We start from the raw sequence: 12,533 nt of genomic DNA, 5'->3' as shown, positions 1-12,533 counted from the left end.
CTTTGGCCATCTCTCCCTCTCCTCTTCCTTTCTCCTCTTTCTCTCTGACAACACCTGACGAGGTGTCTATCCAAGTCTGATCTATGAAAGTGTCATCCAAACAGGTGCTCCCCTGCTCCTCCAAAACCATCAAGGACCATATTGACACCCTCGCTCCAGCCTTGCCCGATTTCTGTAATCACTCTGTTGTCATTGGAACTTCCCTCTCTCACCTTAAGCACTCCCTTGTACAACCCCTCCTCAAGAACCTGGCTGCCGATCTTACCTGCCTGACAAACTATTGCCCCAGTCTTAATCACCCCTTTCCTGGGCAAACTCTTGGAAAAGCTGGACATCTCCCAGCTTACTCTCCACACTGAACCTGTTGGTTGTCACCATGACCATCAGTCGGGCTTCAGAGCTGCCAGAGGCACAGAAATTGCTCTAAGGAACACCTGTGAACATCTGCTCTCTAATCTTGATTCCAGCATTCCTTCTCTCCTCATCCTCCTTGATCTTTCCTCTGCTTTTGACACGGTTAACCACGCCATCCTGATCAATGGACTCGGTGAGAACCTGGGCATCATGGATCAGGCACTGCAATGTCTGACCTCCTTCCTCTTGGACCACCACTTCCAGGTTCAACTTGGTCCCTTTCTCTCCACCACCTCTCACTCTACCTGTGGTGTTTCCCAGGGCTCTTTCCTCTCACCCTAGTTTTTCGACCTCTACTTGGCCCCTTTGGCCCACCTGATTTCTACCTTCTCCACTAACTTTCAGTGTTATGCGGATGACACTCTGCTTTCCTTCAGGCTCCCCTCAGCCTCCTCTCCTCTCTCGCTCCATCCTGACTGCCTATCCACGATTCAGTGATGGTGCACCTCCAACAATCTCTGCCTTAATGCCTTAAGACAGATATCCTTCTCATTGGGACCCTTGCCCCTGCTTTCCCTCTCTGACTCTGGCCACCCACCTTGGGCCCTCTTCCTTTGCCTTCCTGCTAGGCAAAAAACCTTGGTGTCATCTTCGACTCCACTCTCTCTTTCTCTCCTCACATCTCGGATGTAGCTAAGTAGGCACACTACCAGCTGCACCTCCTCAAAGGGGGTCTTCCCTTTCTCACTTTGCCCCAGAAGCTCACTGTCTCCAGAGCCCTGGTTCTCTATAGGCTGGACTACTGCAACAGGATCTTTCTCAATCTGCTGTCCTCTACTCTCCTCCCTCTGCAACTAATCCAAAACAGGACTGCAAGACGTGTCCTAGGACACAACACCAGGGACCGTATCTCTTCAGCCTTGAAATCTCTTCACTGGCTCCTGGTGCCTGCAAGGATCCGGTTCTAGACCCTTTGTGTTGTCCAAAAGGCTTTCTTAGGCTAGGGCCCACACTACATCCAACGCACTCTTCCAAAATACCTTCCTTCTCGAGCCCTTTGCTCAGCTACCTCCAAATCTCTAAGGGTTAGGCGCTTCTCCAGGCAGAGAGTGGGGAGTAGATCTCTCTCCTCTTCAGGTGCCTCCCTCTGGAATGGCCTCCCTGCCCCTCTCAAACTTGAGCTGGACCACCTTAAGTTCCGAAAGCAGCTCAAAACCTTCTTCTTCTCCTCTGCTTTCTCTTTCTCCCTCCCCTGCTGACCTACATGACCCACCTGTTTTCTGTACTGACTGGTTGCTTGGCTACCCTCAGAGTCTCACTGGGTACCAGTCTCTTTCTTGATCAGTCACCCTTGAACTGCCTCTGTGCATACCACGCACTTAGGGGCTGTAACAGTAACCTTACAGTCCTGGTTCTCCTTGCATTACCCAGAGCCGCATTGCCCTGCTGCACTTACTCAGAGAATTGCTGCCCTATTTTCCCCTCCACTCTCCCTTGCACTTCCCCCTCCCTTTCCCCTTGCACTTCTCACACTTGCACGATCTGAATGACAAAAGGCTTAGTAGGATTGCTTGTCTTGTCCTGCCTCTGTCGCCCCATCCTTGTCTTGTCGCACCTCGAAACACTTGTGTACAGGCACGTTATAAATTACTTATCGCATCATATCATATAACCAAAACCATGTGTCCTCTGCGTCCCAGCCTCATTCCTGGCTCCTCACATATGGTGTCAGAAGGGGGCTGGGGTTCAGTTGACACAAAGTGGGGGACCCTCAGGTTTGAAAAACGTGGCATTCCTTGGGTATGGACACATGTTCCTTTATTGAGTGTTTAATTGTATAATTTTGTGAGTGTGGAAAGCAGATTCTAAAGAGTATGTGGAACTGTTGATTTCTGTTAGGATCTCCATAATTCCGTACACATTCTTTGCTTTGCTTCAGAAACCTGAGCATCCTGTTGCATGATTACCCTGATGAATTCATATCTTCTCCTGGGTTTCCACTTTCTGAGACTGACAAAAAGATATTTAAGGACTATTTTTCACGATAATTTGCAGAATCATTTGACTGTTCTTCAAAGTCTCCAACTGAGGCATTGCCCAAATAGTTACATTTTGCCTCTGTATGTGGACTATATATGGTTTAATGGCTTTTCTCTTAACTAAGGTGGATTTTCTGCATGATTATAACTTGTTGAGAATGCGATAAGGCAGTGAGAAGAAGGCTGCCTTCATAACAACCCTAAGGAATAATTAGTATCTTGTGATCTCTTTAAATTGTGTAATGCCCTATCTATTATTTGGGGATTCCGGGATTTCAGCTTTTCTAAAATGTCTATTTCTTTTCTGATTGTCAATCAGGATAATGGTGTGTTTTATTCTTACTTGTTAAAGCATGTTCTCAAGTAACTGAGGCTTTGGGTATGTATTAACCTATTGTTTGACAAACCTGAAAAGGTCAAGGTTGTAAAGGAGAAAGTGGACTACTTCGGTTTTGGTCTTTTCCAAACAGGTTCATGTATAGAAAATACAATGGTTTTAAATGTTCCGGAAGATCCTACACTCTTTCAGATAATGTTGGGCACCTCATTCAGAACTACTATCAAGCTTCTGAAAGTTCTTATCTTGGCTTTTTTGCTGCTGAAGCATGCCTTTACCTTGTGTCCAGTTTTGAGATATCTGATCTGTTGTAAGCTATTAGTAGTGGAGACTTACAATTCTGATAGGCCATCCCTCATTTGCTTTTACAGGCACAAGTCGGTGTTGAAATGGAGCATTTCATTAGTTACATGCCTCACTTGTTAACTTACAAAGAGTCATGTGGGAAGAATTAATATTTTATTGAATGGTAATTAATACATATGATTAAAACATGTACTAAGGGGAGCTATATGTTTTCCTTTTGAGATTCAAATGAACCACAATAATTTTCAGGGTTTATGACAGGTTCACGGATGAATAGTCAGGAAGCAAGGTGAGCTTAAGGTTTCAGGGAATGCAGGATATAGGTGGGCACCACATGGTTTGATTAACTTATTTATTTCCACACTCTAAATATAATGTATTTCAAATTTCTATAGTTGCTTTAGCCTGGAGCTACCAGTCAAAAAAAGGGGTCCTATGGCATCAGGACCCGAAAATATGCACAGAAAGAAATAAGGTGAAACCACCCTATTATAACTGATGCTCTCAGTTAGCCCCTATCAGGGCTGCGCAAGTATATAGTCTAGTACTTGTATGGCTTGAAAAATAGTAATAATGCACTTGCAAAAAAGGCCGTTTAAATTTATCATAGGAATTGTTTTATTCACATCCCTCTGTTGTGTACTTCATTTAGTACTTCTATTTCATGAGGCCAGGCAAACATAATGGTTAGGTTTTTCAATGTACGTGTGCCAATGCATTTTGATCATAAACTGTCTTCAGGGCCGTACATATTGTATACATTCTGAATTCTGCTTAGCCAAACATATCCTTTCAATGTCAACCATAATTCAAAAGAACAACAAGGTTAAAGTTAGTGCAATGCATGAACCGTAGTAATATAAATCACATACCAATAGTGTTCACATCCACGACAATATTCCAATGTGTTGATTTAGGAGAGAGAGGAAACTTAATGTTAGCAGGGCTTTTATTAGATACACTCACTTGGTAAGTAAACCTAGTCATATTAAAATAATGTACCTCTCGAAGTATGTGAATCTTCTTTAAACATGTGTAGCACACGTAATGATCGCAGCTCCTGTCAGAAGAAGTGGAGCGTATGAGTAAACATAGCTATCTGTATGCGCTCTCAAGTCTGCAATATGCTTGATCGCTTACCTCTCTCCTATGCGTTGGAGCTCCGGAGTCAGGCGCATCCGCGAAATCACGAGTGCGTGTGACTCTGTAGCATTTATCAGTTGCCATGGAGACAGGGGCGAGGCAACACGCAGCAGCGGGAAGGCCGCTGCACGTACGCCTCAGGCCCCACCCCTCCGTGTGAACACGGAGGGGCGGGGTTTTCTCCATGGCAGCCACAATAACTATGTGGATTACTTTGTGCACTGCTCGAAAACAAGGAAGCAGTGAGGTTCTCTAATGGAAATGTGTACAGCAGAGGTGCTGTAGGACACGTGGAACGTGTCTACAAGCTGAATCTCTGTGGTAAATGCGTGTGGCGAGTAGCAAGTAGTAAATATCATACAAGCTGTACTTATATTCAACTTTTTCCAGCGAGGTGAAAATGATTTTGGCAAGTCTGAGAAATAAGGCACCTGATTTATTTAAGGACACTAAATCGTATCTGTTGTCCAAAGTGCACATATTGAAACACTTGTGGTAAAAGTATAACGTTCCAACTGGGATACCTGATAATATGGCAGGAAAACATGAAATTCAATAAAAATCAATAAGAATCATTAATAATCAAGGCGAAGCCAGTGCCAAATGATAAAACAACAGAATGTTTAACATGCTAATGGTTATTCACAAGACAACATTTCAATACTCAAAGTTATCTATATATCAGTTTGTCAGATAGGATCACATACAAAGTTGTCTTCACTTCCTGTGAAAAATGAAAAAATGTTGCATATGCTAATGGTTGATTGTTATTCACTAGACAACATTTCACAATGTTGTCTATACATCAGTTTGTCAGACAGTATTAACAGTCAATGTTGTCTTCACACCCTGTGAAGCATACATTGTCATCTCTCACTTAGAGAAAACACATGTAATTAATCTCTTCATTAATCCCTTTAGGTGCCAAAGAATTCAGTCTATCAATCCAGAATGTTTCACATTGATCTAGTCTTTTCTGTAGGTTTTCATGTTTGTCTCTTCTCCGGACTGTTTCTAAGATCACAAATTTAATCTGCGCCAAATTGTGTTGTTTTTCTTGCCAATGTCTTGCTACTGCTGAGTTGGCAGTCTGGTTCCTTATGCAGGATCTGTGCTCGTTCCACCGCACCTTAGCTGTACGTTGTGTCTGGCCAACATAAAAGAGGCCGCATGGGCATTTGATCCCATAAATGATGCTGTATGTGTCACATGTGGCATAACTCTTTAGTTTGTTTTTTTCTCCAGTGTATGGATGATTGACTGTGTCTCCTTTCATGATATAACTGCAGTTGCTGCAATTTAAACAAGGGAATGTCCCATTCCGTTCTGTGATTTTCTTTTTCTGTGGAGGTTTGGTGTTAACCAATTTATCTTTAAGGTTTTGACTGCATTGGTAGACAAAGGTGGGTATCTCTCTGAATAGGTGTTCAACTCTCTGGTCGCATGTCACCGTGTTCCAGTTCTTCTTAATTATAGCTTTGATGCGGCTACTCTGTCTTGAGTACTTGGATACAAACACTAAGGGCAGTACTGTATATTTCTTCATTCTGGGCTTCAACAGGTCTTCTCTGCTCTGTGTGGCTGCCTGTGTTTCTGCTGCAACCACTTCCTCTTGCGAATATCCACGATCAAAAAATGTCTTTCACATCTCTTTGACCTTAAAATGAATTTAAGGAAATTGGTAGATGATGATGGGAAGGACTGGGATCGCATGATCACATGGGGCCTATTTTCAGTTGGAAAGACCCCTATGGCATCCACCGGATTCTCTCCTTTTGATTTACTTTACGGATGGTATAGAACCAAGAGACGTCTTAGACATGCTTCAGAGACCTGGGAAGAGAGAGAAGAGCCGCTATTCCCCTCTCACAGACAACTACCCGATTGCGAGAACACATGAAACTCGTCCGGAGTCTAGCCCACACTCACATGGAGAAAGCTCAAACCCAACAGAGCCCAACAGAAATCCACCTATGACACAAAGGGTGAATTTAAGATCGTTTCCAGTAGGTCAGAAGGCATTGGTCCTCTTACCTACCTCTGAAAATACACTTGTCTCAAGTGGCATGGGCAATAAGAGGTTCTAATAAGAGGCAATGCCCCAACAGGAACCTGTACCTGTAAAATAGCCCAACCTGATAGAAAACAAAACACCCACCTTTACCATGTAAATCTTCTAAAGGAGTGGAAAGAAAATCCTTCCGCCACCACCTCCTCCATATTGTCTTGTTTGGTACACAAGGAGCTAGACAACTCTGAACTTATTCCCCAAGAAATATCTAGACAAAAACAAGAAGATTTGAGTTACCTTATTATGGCATTCCCCAATGTATTCTGCGAGAAGCCAGGGAGAATACATGGTACTTATCATTATATCAGAACCCCAAAGAGGAAAGTGGTCCATTTGAAACCAAATAGACTCCCAGGAGCATGAAAACAAATAGTGGTTGAGGAAGTGAAAAAAATGGTGAAGGCAACATTATTGAGCCCTCTGCAAGTCCATGGTCCTCACCTATTGTGTTAGTAACTAAGTCTGATCTTTTTTGGAGGTTTTGCATAGACATGAGGCAGGTTGAGGCTATCTCTGCCTTTGATGCCTATCCTATGCCATGCAGCGATGAGTTGATAGATAAACTTGGACACACTACATTCCTATTAAACCTATATTTAACAAAGGGATATTGGCAGTTCCCAGTACATGGAGTTGATAAGGAAAAGGCAGCTTTATCAACACCACTGGGACTATTCCAATTCAAAGTCCTCCCTTTTGACCTGCATGGGGCCCCAGCCAATTTCCAATGACTCATGGACAGGATATTACAGCCCTACTTTGATTTCTGTGGGGCTTTTGATGACATAGGGCCTCATTACACGTTGTGCGGTAAAAATCAACATTTACCGGCATGGCGCTATTAACGTGTCCGCCCTCGCAAGAGGGCGCTATTAGCGTACCATTACGAGTACGCGGACACGAGCATAGCGCCATGCCGGTAATGACCCTACCGCCTTGCCACTAAAGACCCCAAAAAGTCCCATACCGGCTTTGACGAAAGTGCAGATTGCACCTCCGCCCTCACTCTACATGCAAATAGCGGTCACTGCTTTTAGCGCTGACCGTAAAAATGCAGAACCGGAAATAGCGTCATCGCACAGGAACGGGAAGGAGCACGGCAGCCATCTTTAAAAACACAATCCATTGCCATCCTCTGCATCCAGGACCTCTTTCGAAAAGACTCCAACACAAAATCATCCAGGACAACCCGAAGATGCCCAATTCTGTCAAGAAAGGCGCTGATCGCCAGCGAAAAGAAAAATTCAGCAACGAAGAGCTGATCATGCTTACTGAGACACTTGCGGCAAATGCCAATGTAGTCTTTACAAATGACATGCGGCAGGAGACCCTCGTCAAGAAAAAGGCCATCTGGGCAGAGGTTGCCCACAAAGTCAGTGCGGTGGGCACCAACACCCGCACTGTCAAGGACTGCCGAAAGCGGTGGGACGACCTATGGGTCCGTGTACGAAACATCCTGTCCGTGAATCGCAAGCTGGCAATGGCCACAGGAGGTGGCGCTGATTCCCCTATAAAACTCCGGGAGTGGGAGGAGACCTGCGCCGCCACAATCGGTGTGGAATCGATCGAGGGTGTTGGAGGCATGGAGCATGGTGCGCCCACTTCATCAGATGGAGGTGAGTGTATACATTAAACAATGCACAGTGAAGGGTGATGGGCCCCCAAATATGAGTCCATAATCAGGCCATCGATCCAGCCACAAACCTACTTGCACGCATCACCACACACACGTGCAACACAGACCCATTCATGCATGACCCACCTGACATCCCCATTACCGGAATCAAAATTAAAGAGGCCTCAGTGCACAGAGCGGCATGACGTAAACATTCTGCATAAGGCACGTAGAACCATAAACGATGATATTCCCTATTTTTGTCCCCTACAGGGTCACAGACAGACACTGATGAACCGGACACTGTGACACCTGCTCCACCAGCTAAGAAAAAGCCCAGGACACATAACAGAGGGGACACCGCCACCACCTCGAGGGGAACCGGGAGGAGTGATCAGCAGCAGAGGGGCAAGGGCAGCAAGAGCACCAGTTCTACACAGCCTGAGGCCACGGCTGCTGCAATTGTTCCACCCACGGCAGTGTACCCCATGACATTGGAAACCAGCACGGAGGGCCCGCACTCTGCTGCCACCAGTTCCACTGGTGAGGCAGCAGCCACCGCCCCGCTTTCGGACGTTGAGGAGGCAATTGATGCTCCGAATCAAAGCCAGACCCCCAGCCCACCACGGTCCATTGAGCCAGGCCCAAGGCCATTATCACGATCAGGTAACCATGTAGAATCAGGCGACGAAACTGTGGAAGGGCGATGGAGCCCTCAGGTGTCCTCACCTGATGCCAGAGGATGGACCAGGGCGCAGCAGCCACCCCAACAGCTGGATCCAGTCAACACGACCTTGCAACCATCAGCCAGAGGCAGGTTGAAATCACTGCGCTGATTGGCCAGCATGTGGCAGAGGCAGCCCGTCTGAGGGATGACCTTAGGTCGTATGCAAGCCAGACAAGGGAGGGCATGGAGGCCTGCACAAAGAGGATTTGTGAGGAAATGGCCCAACTTAGGCAGGCCGTCACACGCATTGCGGACGCCATGGAGCGACAATACCCCCCCACCACAGGATCAACCGGGCACCTCCTCCTCTGCGAGTTCCCGACAAACAAGCCCCTGGCACTGCTCTCTGCGCACCATGAGGCGCATGCCATCCCAACCACCCGATGGCGGAGGAGGCCATGAGAATTAGGACACCTACACACTATAAGCCTCACATGAGGTTGTTGTGGGGGAGGTGGGAAAGGGAGTTTTTGGGAGTGTTGGGGGAGGGGAGAAAGGGTGTTTCTGGGAGTGTTGTGGGGGAGGGGGAAAGGGTGTTTTTGGGAGTGTTGTGGGGGGAGGGGGGCAAGGGTGTTTTTGGGAGTGTTGTGGGGGGAGGGGGAGGGAAAGGGTGTTTGCACATTTGGGGCCATGCACTTTTTGTTCACATTTTGATCACAATACACTGTGGAAAATTTGAAACACAGGCTTGGTCTTCATCATTGTGTATGTGTACTTCATTGGGGACAGCGTCCTTTGTGGGCCTCACCACATACATCAGGGCAACAATACCCATCGCCATCCATAATAGTTCTCCCTTTTATCTCATGACATTTGATACATCAGATGCTGACGCACATCGTGTCCCTCCTGGCCATCGCCTCTGGCGGACCATTTCACCCATCCTCATCCCCATCAACATCATCCTCATCTGGTGGTTGCATGTCAATGTCAGGTGGCATAGGCACATTCCTTCTGATGCACATTTTGTGCTGCATTACACATGCCATGGTTATCTTCAGCACTTTGTCATGGCCGTACAGGAGAGCCTCACTCGGCCCGCTTAGGCACCAGAGCTGTGTCTTCGAAAGGCCAAATGCCTGCTCTATCACAACGCGGGTACGGGTATGTGCACGGTTGTAGTCCTCTTCCTGCCAGTTCTGTGGGTTCCGTACAGGGGTTATGATCCACCTCTTCAGGGGATAGCCGCGTCGCCTGTATGGGGTGAAGAATGGGTACCTGTTACCGTTCACCTCAGTTGCGGCCTGTACATGTCACACAAATCGACTTTGCATTGTGAATCAAAATCATGACTACCAGCATGCATGCAGACGATCTGCGTGTCTGCAATGTGCAAATGTGACCTTGACCCTGCAAGTGGACATGCCAGAATCATGCCTCCAACAGCAAATGACATGTCCTGGGTGAGGCCAGGTCTTAGGTGTCCCTGGGCCCAGGAAAATTTGGTACCACACTGCTAGTGTACTGCCATTCCGACATCGATGTTGCCATGCTGTGTGGCATCACTTCAGTGGTGCTATAGGTGTGTGGTTCAATGGTATGGCTAGTGGTGTTACCTTTGTATGCATTCAAGGGCACATTGCTGTCTTGATGTTGTGCTGTGCTGATTCTGTAGTACCATCTTGACGCCATGTTGCTGACTTGTGTCGTATGTGATGTGGCATGATGTCTAATGTGGATGTGGATGGATGTGCCATATTCGGGAACCTGGATTGTACTCTATGTTGTGCAGCTCATAATTGCATGTGGGTTCTCCTCAAGGACATTGCGGCCTTCCCTGATGGATATTGGTCTACATCTGTATGTCCATTTGTCCTACAGATGACAGTCAACACCCAGTAGGAGTATGTATCTCTCCCCACCACATCGCACTGCCATGTGCTTGCCCTGCTACTCACCAAGTAGCCAGGAATGTTGTCCGGCTTGTCGCTCCATGTAGCGTGGCATGTTTGAGTTACGCAGGGCCATGGAAGCATGGGTTGATCCGGGAAATCGGGCACAACAATGTGTGATTATCTTCTTAGCGTCAGATACCATTTGCACTTTGATGGAGTGGAATTGTTTTGTGTTTTGGTAGACTACTTCATTGTGATGTGGGACCACCAATTCCACATGGGTAGAGTCAATGGCCCGGATGCAACTTGGGATGCTTGCCAGTGAATAGAAGCCAACTTTGGTGTTTGCGATCTCCTGGGCAGTCCGTGGCAGGAATATGTGTTCCCGTGCATGCTTCAGTAGGGCATCGAGTACCTGGTTCAGCGTGCGTGAGGATACTGGTTGTGAGATTCCATGCATCTGCCCCACTGTATGCTGGTAGGTGCCTGTGGCCAGGAAGTGGAGCACAGTCACCACCTTCAGTAGAAGGGGGAATGGCAGTTCTGATGTCTATGAGGCTGACGGTGTCATCATGTGTCATGTACACGATGCTGGTGATGGTATCCCGGTCCAGACGGTACAGGGTGTGTATCTGCTCAGGGGTTAGGTTTAATGGACTGGCTCGGATCCTGGGGATTGGTAGCTGCCTCTGTGGTATGACTAGGTGCCCTGGTGGTGCTTGCTGCACCTGTCTTGCCATCCTCCTCCTTCTCCTCCTGCGTCTCCTTTGTGCTGCCTGTTGTTGTTGCTGCTGCACTGCAATCATGTCCTCCAGCCCATGTAATGCTGCTAGTACTGGAACCATCTTGGTGCGGGAATGGGTGTGTGAAGGGGTGTGGTGCGCTCCTTTTGTGCTGCCACAGTGTCCATTGCCTCCACCTGTGCTGCTTTTGTCCACCTGTGGCAGGTGGGAACACTGCTAGGTTCTGATAACGGGTGGTTCGAGATGCTGGTATATGCGCAATGCCGGTAAGGGGTTTTGGGGGCTTTTCCATGCCGCTATTAGCACGTCCGCCTGGCTTGTGATGATGTGCTATTAGCGGCATGGCGTTATTTATGGAATCGAGGGTCGCGCGCCCGCAGACTGGCCGCTATTAGTGGCACCGTACTTAGCGGTGCCGCAAATAGCGGTGAGCCGGGTCGTAATTGGGATGGGGATTTAACGATACCGGTATTCCCTTACCAGTAAAGTTAAATCCCTACCGCACAACGTGTAATGAAGCCCATAGTCATTTATAGTAAATCTTGGGAAGACCATCTTTTCCATCTTTCTATTATTATGAGAACCCTCAGAGTGGCCGTCATAACTGCAAATCCACCCAAATGTAAACTGCCTCAATCAGCCGTGAAATACCTAGGCTTCTTTGTAGTGAATGGCAGTCTCCAGCCCCAACAAGAAAAAGTGAAAGCCATCATAGATGCCCCCATAGCCAATACCAAGACAGACCTCAGTGCATTCCTAGGATTGATTGGTCATTACCATAGGTTTATCCCAAATTACCCAAAATTACTCAGATAGAATAGCCAGATTAACAGATAAACTGTTATCAAAAATTCGAAAGAATTTGTGTTAAAAACTGATGCCTCTCTCACTGGGTTAGGAGCAGTTTTATCACAAACATACAATGGATTAGAACACCCCATCATATTCACTAGTCATACACTCTTCCCACGCGAGAAGAACTAATCTGTGTTGGAATTAGAGGCCCTTGCCATGAAATGGGCAATTACCCATCTAAGATACTACCTTTTAGGGAGAAAGTTCACACTTTTCACCGACCACTCACCTTTAGTCTCGATAAGTCAACGGAAGGACTCTAACCCTCGAGTCATGTGATGGTTGTTAGACCTGCAACCCTACTGTTTCACTGTGGATCACCAAAAAGGTAAAGAACAGGGAACATCAATTTCCTTTCCCTGTAAAACAGATGCGGCTACATCGCATAGCGGAAGGGAATGTGAGAAACCAAAGGGTGACTCACCCGCTAGTCCCCAGGGATCTCTCTCGCAGGTGGCCAGGGCACGGCCAATCAAGACCCTGGGGGTGGACCAGTGCAGGGGGATCA

The 12,533-nt window shown here is 47.0% G+C and overlaps 1 long non-coding RNA gene across 1 annotated transcript; it reads right to left on the bottom strand.

Annotated features, from left to right (window-relative positions):
• Positions 1–3,626: 3,626 nt before the first annotated feature.
• LOC138468487 (uncharacterized) lies at positions 3,627–4,254 on the bottom strand. Its single transcript, XR_011268273.1, has 3 exons — positions 4,177–4,254; positions 4,039–4,096; positions 3,627–3,825 (listed from the first exon to the last, which is right to left on the bottom strand). It is a non-coding gene; the product is annotated as an uncharacterized lncRNA (long non-coding RNA).
• Between the last annotated feature and the right edge of the window lie 8,279 nt (positions 4,255–12,533).

Source organism: Ambystoma mexicanum, chromosome 4q, assembly GCF_040938575.1.
Source record: "Ambystoma mexicanum isolate Mex_15411 chromosome 4q, UKY_AmexF1_1, whole genome shotgun sequence".
Taxonomy (NCBI): domain Eukaryota; kingdom Metazoa; phylum Chordata; class Amphibia; order Caudata; family Ambystomatidae; genus Ambystoma; species Ambystoma mexicanum.
Note: the sequence above shows the minus strand (reverse complement) of the source record. Positions and strands in the feature narration are given on the sequence as shown.